General features: G+C 42.0%; 1 protein-coding gene across 1 annotated transcript in view; it reads left to right on the top strand.

Annotated features, from left to right (window-relative positions):
- The first annotated feature begins 5141 nt into the window (after positions 1–5141).
- DHCR7 (7-dehydrocholesterol reductase) overlaps positions 5142–9142 on the top strand; it is a 30961-nt gene continuing 26960 nt past the window's right edge. Inside the window, exon 1 of the mRNA XM_060765552.2 lies at positions 5142–5267. The gene's annotated coding sequence lies outside the window, so the exon portion shown is untranslated. The remainder of the gene's footprint in view (positions 5268–9142) is intronic.

Genomic DNA, 9142 nt, shown 5'->3' with positions numbered 1-9142 from the left:
GGAGGAGGAGGGGTCCAGGCAAGTGCCAGTAGAGCTAGGAAACAAGGAAGGAATAGAGCGAATCCTCCCCAGATTCATAGAGCAGTGGTTCTCAACCTTCCTAATGCCGTGACCCCTTAATACAGTCTCTCATGTTGTGGTGACCCCAACCATAATATTGTTTTCATTGCTACTTCATAACTGTAATTTTGCTACTGTTATGAATCATAATGTAAATATCTGATAAACAGGATGTATTTTCATTCACTGGACCAAACTGGGCACAAATACCTAATACACCCAAATGTGAATGCTAGTGGGGGTGGGGGAGGATTGATTTTGTAATTTGGGAGTTGTAGTTGCTGGGATTTATAGTTCACTCATAATCAAAGAGCATTCTGAACTCCACTAGCGACGGATTTGAACCAAACTTGGCTCCCATGACCAATGGAAAACACTGGAAGGGTTTGATGGACATTCACCTTGAGTTTGGGAATTGTGGTTCACCTATATCCAGAGAGCACTGTGGACTCATGCAATGGTGGATCTGGACCAAACTTGGCGCGAATACTCAATATGCCCAAATGTGAACACTGGTGGAGTCTGGGGAAAATATATCTTGACATTTGGGAGTTGTAGTTCATTACAATCAAAGAGCATTCTGAACTCCACCAACAATAGAATTGGCTCAAACTTCCCACATGGAATCCCCATGATCATCAGAAAATACTGTGTTTTCTTATGGTCTTTGGCAACCCCTCTGACACCCCCTCGCGACCCCCTCAGCGGTCCCGACCCCCAGGTTGAGAAACACTGTTCATAGAGCAAAGCATAAGAAGGGCCCTGGTGCAGGAATGGGCAAACTTTGACCTTCCAGGTGTTTTGGACTTCAGCTTCCACAATTCCTAACACAATTCCTAACAGTCGGTTTCTCTACAAACTGATACATATTATATTTATTCATCACTGACTTTTTGCTCTCATTAGGCCAACCTAGCAGTTTGAAAACACTCAAATGTGAGTAGATTAATAGGTACCACTCAGCTGTTGCAAGAAAATCGCACAGACGAACTACAAACAAAGGCACAACTCTGTGGCCCAAATTATTCACTGGAACTTATGTCAGAAGTACCACATGCCAGCAGTAAAAAATTGGTGGGATCATAAACCTGCAAAGGTAGTGGAAAATGAGCACGCAAAAATACTGTGGGACTTTCGAATCCAGACTGACAAAGTTTTGGCACAAAATACACCAGACATCACGATTGTGGAAAAGAAAAAAGTTTGGATTATTGATGTCGCCATACCAGGTGACAGCTACATTGATGAAAAATAACAGGAAAAACTCAGCCATTATCAAGACTTCTAAATCAAACTGCAAAGGCTCTGGCATAAACCAGTACAGGTGGTCCCAGTGGTCATCGGCACAGTGGGTGCCATGTCAAAAGACCTCAGACAGCATTTGGAAACAATAAACATTGACAGAATCACAATCTGTCAACTGCAAAAGGCCACCTTACTTGGATCTGTGCGCATCATTCGAAAATATATCATACAGTCCTAGATGCTCAGGAAGTGTTCGACTTGTGATCTTGTGATACGAAATCCAGCATATAGATCTCGTTTGCTGTGACATACTGTGGTTTTGTGTCAATAATAATAATAAAATGAACATGTCTAACTACTCTGGGACTTCCGAAATCAGATAGACAGAGTTTTGGAGCACAATACTCCTGACCTTACAATCAATTTAAAAAACAAAATATAGACCGTTGATGTTGCAATCCCAGGCAACAGCAGGATTGAAGAGAAACAACTGGAAAAGCTGACACGATACAAGGATTTAAAGATCAAACTGCAAAGACTCTGGCACGAGCCAGTAAAGGTGGTTTCAGGGGTGATTGGCACACTGGGTGCAGTGCCTAATGACCTTGGCCTGCATTTAAATACAATCGGCGCTGACAAAATTACCATCTGCCAGCTGCAAAAGGCCACGCTACTCAGATCTGCACACATTATTCACTGATACATCACACAGTCCTAGACACTTGGGAAGTGTCCGACGTGTGATCCAATACAACAGTCAGCAGAATAATCTTGTTTGCTGTGGACCCATCTTGTTGTTTTTCTAATAATGATAATAATAATAATACTTTGTACCCCGCCACCAAGCCCAACAATTACAACAAAGAAAAGTAAAAGAAATATGAAATAAAAAAGTAGAGCACAGTGGGTTGGGCCAAATGCAAGGGATAAAATTATAAAACCCTGGGTGAGATAGGTAAATAGATTAGCGTATCTGGTGGGAGATTCAGATGGGACAAACAATGGGGATGGATTTTCACTAGGGGATGAGATAAAGGTAATGCATTCCATGCAGTCATGCCAGCCACATGACCTTGGAGGCGTCTACGGACAACGCCGGCTATTCATCTTAGAAACCCCCCTGAATCAGACACGACTGGACTTAATGTCAAGGAAAAACCTTTACCTTTACTTTTGTCTCTAAATAGTGTTCTACATATGCTGACTTTCTTGTTACAATTTATGGAAGTATATACCCCTTTTTGTTTACTTTTGTGGTAAATTGCTGCATTCCACACAGGTCTGTGTTTTAGTATTCACAATAATGTATTATTTGTACTGGCTGTAAAGATTACTTTCACTATACATTCCAGGACATCTGTTGTTTTCTTGTGTGTGTGTGTGTGTGTGTGTGTATTTGTGATTGTCTTTTTTGGGGTGAAGTACTTAACTTCTGTATTTTTGGGGGATTGCTATGTGTAGCCAGATAATGGTCACAACCTCTGAGGATGCCTGCCATAGATGCAGGCGAAACGTCAGGAGAGAATGCTTCTGGAATAAGGCCATACAGCCCAGAAAACTTACAACTCTGTCATTCCAGCCATGAAAGCCTTCGACAATACATTCATTCTGCAGTGCCGATGCACCCTCAGCCCTACCAAAACCTGGTACTATTTCCCTTGGCCTGAGAATTCATTCCCACTGCACAGAAAAGTGGATCACAGGGAAAAATAGGTTGCTTATCTAAAGTAAAACTTGCCCCAAGGCAGAGTGAAACTCACACAAATACTTGGCAAAAAGGGGTGTGTATTGGAAAGAGGGTAGGATTCAAAGCGGTTCATTTTTGGGACCTTTGCCAAATGCTCCTGGGAGGAGTATTGTGGGAGGGGATTGCATCAGGCAACCATAACAAAGTAGTGGAAATCTGTCTCATATCTGCTAATTGGCCATCTGCTATGTCTTGGGGAAGGTGTTTCGTTATATTGGAGCTCCTAAAATCTCTAGGTCCTATATGGGATGCTAGAAGCTATGATCCCACCCTTTCCAAACTCTGTTTCTCTACATAATCCTAGGTAGACTGACTTAGAGCGAAACCTCAATAACTGGCATGGCTCAATGTTATGGAATCCCAGGATTTGCAACTGTGCCGAGGCACCAGCACTCTTGGGCACAGAATTCAAAGTGCTGGTCTCGGCCTGTAAAGCCCTCTACGGCTCCGGCCCAGCTTACTTGTCCAAGCATATATCCCATTACATTCCACCTCGTAGTCTAAGATCCACCGAGGAGGCCCGGCTCTCGGTCCCACCAGCCTTGCAAATGCGTCTGGTGAGGACGAGGGACAGGGCCTTCTCAGTGGTGACCCCCCACTTGTGGGACTCGCTCCACAGCAAGATCAGGTCAGCTTCTTCCCTCTTTTCCTTTGGGAAAAAACTGAAATCATGATTTTGGAACCAGGCCTTTGGCTAGCAGTCATGGTGGCACTTTGGACATCGAACTGGACCATATGTTATAATAATGGAAATGGCTACATGATTATGATAATTAATGTTTATTGTATTGTCGAAGGCTTTAATGGCCAGAATCACTGGGTTGTTGTAGGTTTTCCAGGCTATATGGCCATGTTCTAGAGGCATTTTCTCCTGACGTTTCGCCTGCATCTATGGCAAGCATCCTCAGAGGTAGTGAGATCTGTTGGAAGTAGGAAAATGGGTTTATATATCCGTGGAAAGACCAGGGTGGGACAAAGGACTTTTGTCTACTGGAGCTAGGTGTAAATGTTTCCACTGACCATCTTGATTAGCATTTAATGGCTTGGAAGTGCTTGGGGGAATCTTTCTGTCAGGCCATTATATGTCCTTTGTCCCACCCTGGTCTTTCCACGGATATATAAACCCATTTTCCTACTTCCAACAGACCTCACTACCTCTGACGATGCTTGCCATAGATGCAGGCGAAACGTCAGGAGAAAATGCCTCTAGAACATGGCCCTATAGCCCGGAAAACCTACAACAACCCATTAATGTTTACTGTTTTTAATCTATTGCTGTTTATGGTTTTATATTGCTGCTATATTTGCGGCATCCAATTGTTACCAGTGTAAGCCGCTCAAGGGTTGAGAAGGGCGGGGTAGAAACATTGTAAATAAATAAATTGTAAATAATAAATAAAGGCAAACACCTTGCAACACTACACATCCCAGCATTCCCTAGCTCTGAGCCATGGTGGTTAATGTATTGTCGAAGGCTTTCATGGCTGGAATCACTGGGTTGCTGTGATTTTTTTGGGCTGTATGGCCATGTTCCAGAAGTATTATCTCCTGAAGTTTCGCCCACATTCATGGCAGGCACCCTCAGAGGTTGCGAGGTCTATTGGAAACTAGGCAAGTGGGTTTATATATCTGTGGAATAATGTCCAGGGTGGGAGAAAGAACTCTTGCCTGCTTGAGGCAAGTGTGAATGTTGCAATTGACCACCTTGATTAACACTGAGCAGCCTTGCAGCTTCAAAGCCTGGCTGGTTGCTGCCTGGGGGGAAATCCTTTGTTGGGAGGTGTTAGCTGGCCCTGATTGATTCTTGTCTGGAATTCCCGTGCTTTTTGAGTGTTACTCTTTATTCCCATGGCGGTGAATGTAGCGTGAATCTGAATTCATGCTGCATTGTGTAGATGGGCTCCGAGGAGCCTTTCTCTTCTCCGAACCTAAAATATTCATCGGGCGGCCGGTTGCCGTGGTAACCGGCATCGGCTCAGCTCGTGGTTTGAGGCAGCTGCACCAATCCAGCGGTGAAGCCCGGGATGATGCTGGAGGGATTCGGCAGGTGATTGGGCGGCGATTTAAATATGCAAAAGAGGGGGCGTGGCTGCGAGACCGTGTGTGCCTGGGAGGGAAGGGAGCCGCTACAGACCTCTCTTCAGCTTCGTCCCGTTCCTCTCCGCGGAGCTGGGAGACTCTCTCGAGACCTGACAAAGGATCCTTGTCCTGGAAGGTAAGGAAGGAGAGGCGCCTCGTGGTGCATCTACACTGTAGAATTAATGCGGTTTGACACCACTTTAGGCGTCACATTTGCATTTTTACAGTTTGACACCTAAAGTGGTGTCAAACTGCATTAATTCTACAGTATAGAAGCCGGGATTCTTCGGCATGATGACCCAGCGTGGACTGGATGAAGAGAGAAAGAAGGAAAAGAAAGGGATGATGGGCTCTGGAGTAGTTTCCAGCTGCAAGGTGGGAAAGAAGGTGCAAAATTGGGATTAGCAACTAGCAGGTGACAGATCTGATAATATGTAATTGCAATTGCAATAGAAGGAAGTTGCCTGTTATCAAGTCTCCCCCCTTTTATTTGTTTCCCGTTTGAAAACCGGCTTTGCAAATGAGGGCTTATATAAGGTGCCCATTTTGGATTTCTCTGGTGCCAATTTTGGTATCAGGCTGCCTCCCATATACATAGATAGTTTGAATATATATATAGTTTGAACACACACACATATGGTTTGAATACACACACATATATTCAAAGCACACACATATATATTTGCACATATGGCTTGAAAGTATATGGTGTGTATATACATAATATATGTGTTGAATATACATATATATATTCAAAACACACACTGATTCCCATATATGGTTTGAATATATATATATATATATATATATTCAAAACACACATATATTCCCATGTATGGTTTGAATATATATGGTTTGAACACACACACACATGTATGGATGAATATATATATATATATATATATATTCAAAACACACACACATATATATAGTTTTAATGTATATAGTTTATCATTCATATATATATATATATATATATATATATATGCACTAGCCGTCCCTTGCCACGCTTTGCTATGGCCCAGTCTGTATATGTGTTTTCTGTTTGTATATGTTGTGTATATATTTGTGTATATATGTGTGTTCACATATATATACAGAAAAGACTTTAAAAGCCAAAAAAACAAAAATTACATTACAATACACGCGCAAAACCACATATATATCTATACATATATGTGGTTTTATGCATGTATTGTAATGTAATTTTTGTTTGTCGGCTTTTAAAGTCTCTTCTGCTGTGTTTTTCACTGTTTTTATGAGTGATGGTCACTCGTTGGCCTGATAAGTGTGTGGTGTCCAAATTTGGTGTCAATTCGTCCAGTGGTTTTTGAGTTATGTTAAGCCCACAAACGAACATTACATTTTTATTTATATAGATGGCTTGAATATATATATTCAAAACACACACACACACACACACATATATATTCAAGCCATATATATACCAGGACACTTGCTTGAAAAATGAATGCCATTTATGGTGAATGATGATGGTACATTATTCCTGATTGGACTGTATGGTCCTTGGCGGCATCTGCACTGTAGAATCAATGCAGGTTGACACCACTTCCACCACCTTTGCTCAATGCTATGGAATCGTGGGAGTGGTAGTTAGTTATACAAACTCTTCAGCCTTCTCTGCCAAAGAGTGGTGGTGGCTCACCAAACTGCAACTGCATAGCATTGAGCCATGGCAGATTAAAGTGGCGTCAACCTGCTGGGGAAAGTGGAAGGCAAAAGGAAGAGGGGCCGACCAAGGGCAAGATGGATGGATGGCATCCTTGAAGTGACTGGACTGACCTTGAGGGAGCTGGGGGTGGTAACGGCCGACAGGGAGCTCTGGCGTGGGCTGGTCCATGAGGTCACGAAGAGTCGGAGACGACTGAACGAATGAACAACAACAACAACCTGCATTGATTCTACAGTGTTGATCAGGCCTGGGGAAACTTGAGCCTTCCCTCCGGGTGTTTTGGGCTTAAGCGGCTGAGGGGGAAAAGGAAGGGGCCTGAGGCTGTTAGAAATGGTGGGAGTTGAAGCCCAAAACACCCGGAGGGAAGGCCCAAATTTCCCCAGGCCTGATGTAGATGGAGCCCTTTTAAAGAATTTCCAAAGGATCCCCCTCCCCAAGAATAAATAAACTATACTCAATGTGAACAGATAGAGCTCAACCTCTCCGGGTTCACCAAGTGCAAAGGTTTCGTGGTCTGATGGACTGAAGATTAGACAGAAATGAGTGACTATTTATTGTACAATTGTCAGAATGAACAGGATATTAATATATAGAGCTGCAAAGAGAAAGCTGCAAGCAGGAGATGATGGGGCAACCCCTCCTGTTTGCAACCCAGTGAACTAAGGAAATTTCATGTGGGTTTTGAGGTAGGAAAAAAAACCACATATGCATGTTAGGTTAGCAGATAAATTGTATGCACCTAACAAGCCCTAAACTTTTAACTGATTGTTTAACTGATTGTTTATTATATCATTGTTTTTAACTGTTTTTTAAACTCTTTTTATGATGTTGAGCATTGAATTTTGCTATTGTTAACTGCATTGAGTCATCCAAGGGCTGAGAAAAGCGGTATATAAATGAAGTAAATAAAATAAATAAATAAATAAACTTTGAATTTGTGCATAGTTGTGTCTTCCTGTATTAGCATCTGTTAGCAGGCACAGGCAAACTTGGACCATCTGGGTGTTTTGGACTTCGACTCCCACAATTCCTGACAGCCTCAGGCCCCTCAGGTGGCTGGGGGGAGAAAGGAAAGGGCCTGAGGCTGTTAGGAAGCGTGGGAGCTGAAGTCCAAAACACTCAAGACGGCCCAAGTTTGCCCATGTCTCAGAGTGAATGGACAAAATATTGGATTCCTAAGACCAGATTCAAGTGCTGCCCAAGGCTGCATCTATACTGACATATAATCTAATTCAAAGCAGATAATCTGGATTTTATATGACAGTATAGATGGGGCCTGAACCAACAGTTTAACAAAGTGCTTTCACACTGGCACTATGATTCCACTTCAGTTGCCATGACAGTCTCTTATGTTAATCTTTTTTTTCAGGATAATATTTTTTTATTGTGTAATGTGGAAAAGAATACATTCCCCAAAACCACAAGAGATCACAGTAAATAGTGGTGCTTTTAAACTTAGATACAATAAAATATAATAAAATAAGATCAATAGTTGGTGATGAGATAGGAAAAGGTAAGGAAGGAGGGAGAATGGGGTGGTTGAAAGGGGGGTAAGGAAAGTAAGAGCTGGGAAGGGGGGAGCAGAGAGGGGAAAAAAGGAAAAAGAAAGGAAAGTGTATGGGCAGCGTGAATATATTAAACCCCCATCTCCATTATTTGAATTCATGGCAATGGATGTTGTCCTTCATCCTCAGTCCCCTGTTAATCTCCAGCGATTGCAACATTTTATAATTTGAAGAAGTTTTTGATCAGAGTCCAATCTTTCTTCTCCAATGTGTTCATTTGTCAATGTCTAAGGTGCTGTGTTAGACTATCGACATTCATAATATCAGTTTTGATTATCCCTTCCTCCATTGCTGGTTCCTCTTCCAGGGTTTTTTTTTTTTTGTTGCATATATTAGTCATGTTGCAGTAGCCTGATGAAACAATAAAATATCTTTGTTTTTCTCTATCTTAAAATCCGTCATACCCAAGAGATAATATTCTGGTTTCATTTCAAACTTTATCCCCAAAATCATCTGTGTTGTTTCGTGGATCCTCTTCCAAAATGTGGTGGCTTTCTTACATGTCCATGATAGGTAGAAAAAATGTCTCAACATTTGTTTTGCATTTCCAGCATTTGTCCGAAAGGTTTTTTATAACATTTTGCCAATTTATTTGGTGAGATGTACCACTGGTACATCCCTCCTATGTTAATCTTAAGGCACATTTTAAGATTAACTGACCACTTAAGTCAGTTTGAAACCTGAATGATGATTACACAAACCACAGAGTATTGATGCGCATTAAGGGCTTTCTTTTGCATTCTTTCGTGGGAG

This window comes from Anolis sagrei, chromosome 1 (assembly GCF_037176765.1).
Source record: "Anolis sagrei isolate rAnoSag1 chromosome 1, rAnoSag1.mat, whole genome shotgun sequence".
In the NCBI taxonomy this organism is placed as follows: Eukaryota; Metazoa; Chordata; class Lepidosauria; order Squamata; family Dactyloidae; genus Anolis; species Anolis sagrei.
Note: the sequence above shows the minus strand (reverse complement) of the source record. Positions and strands in the feature narration are given on the sequence as shown.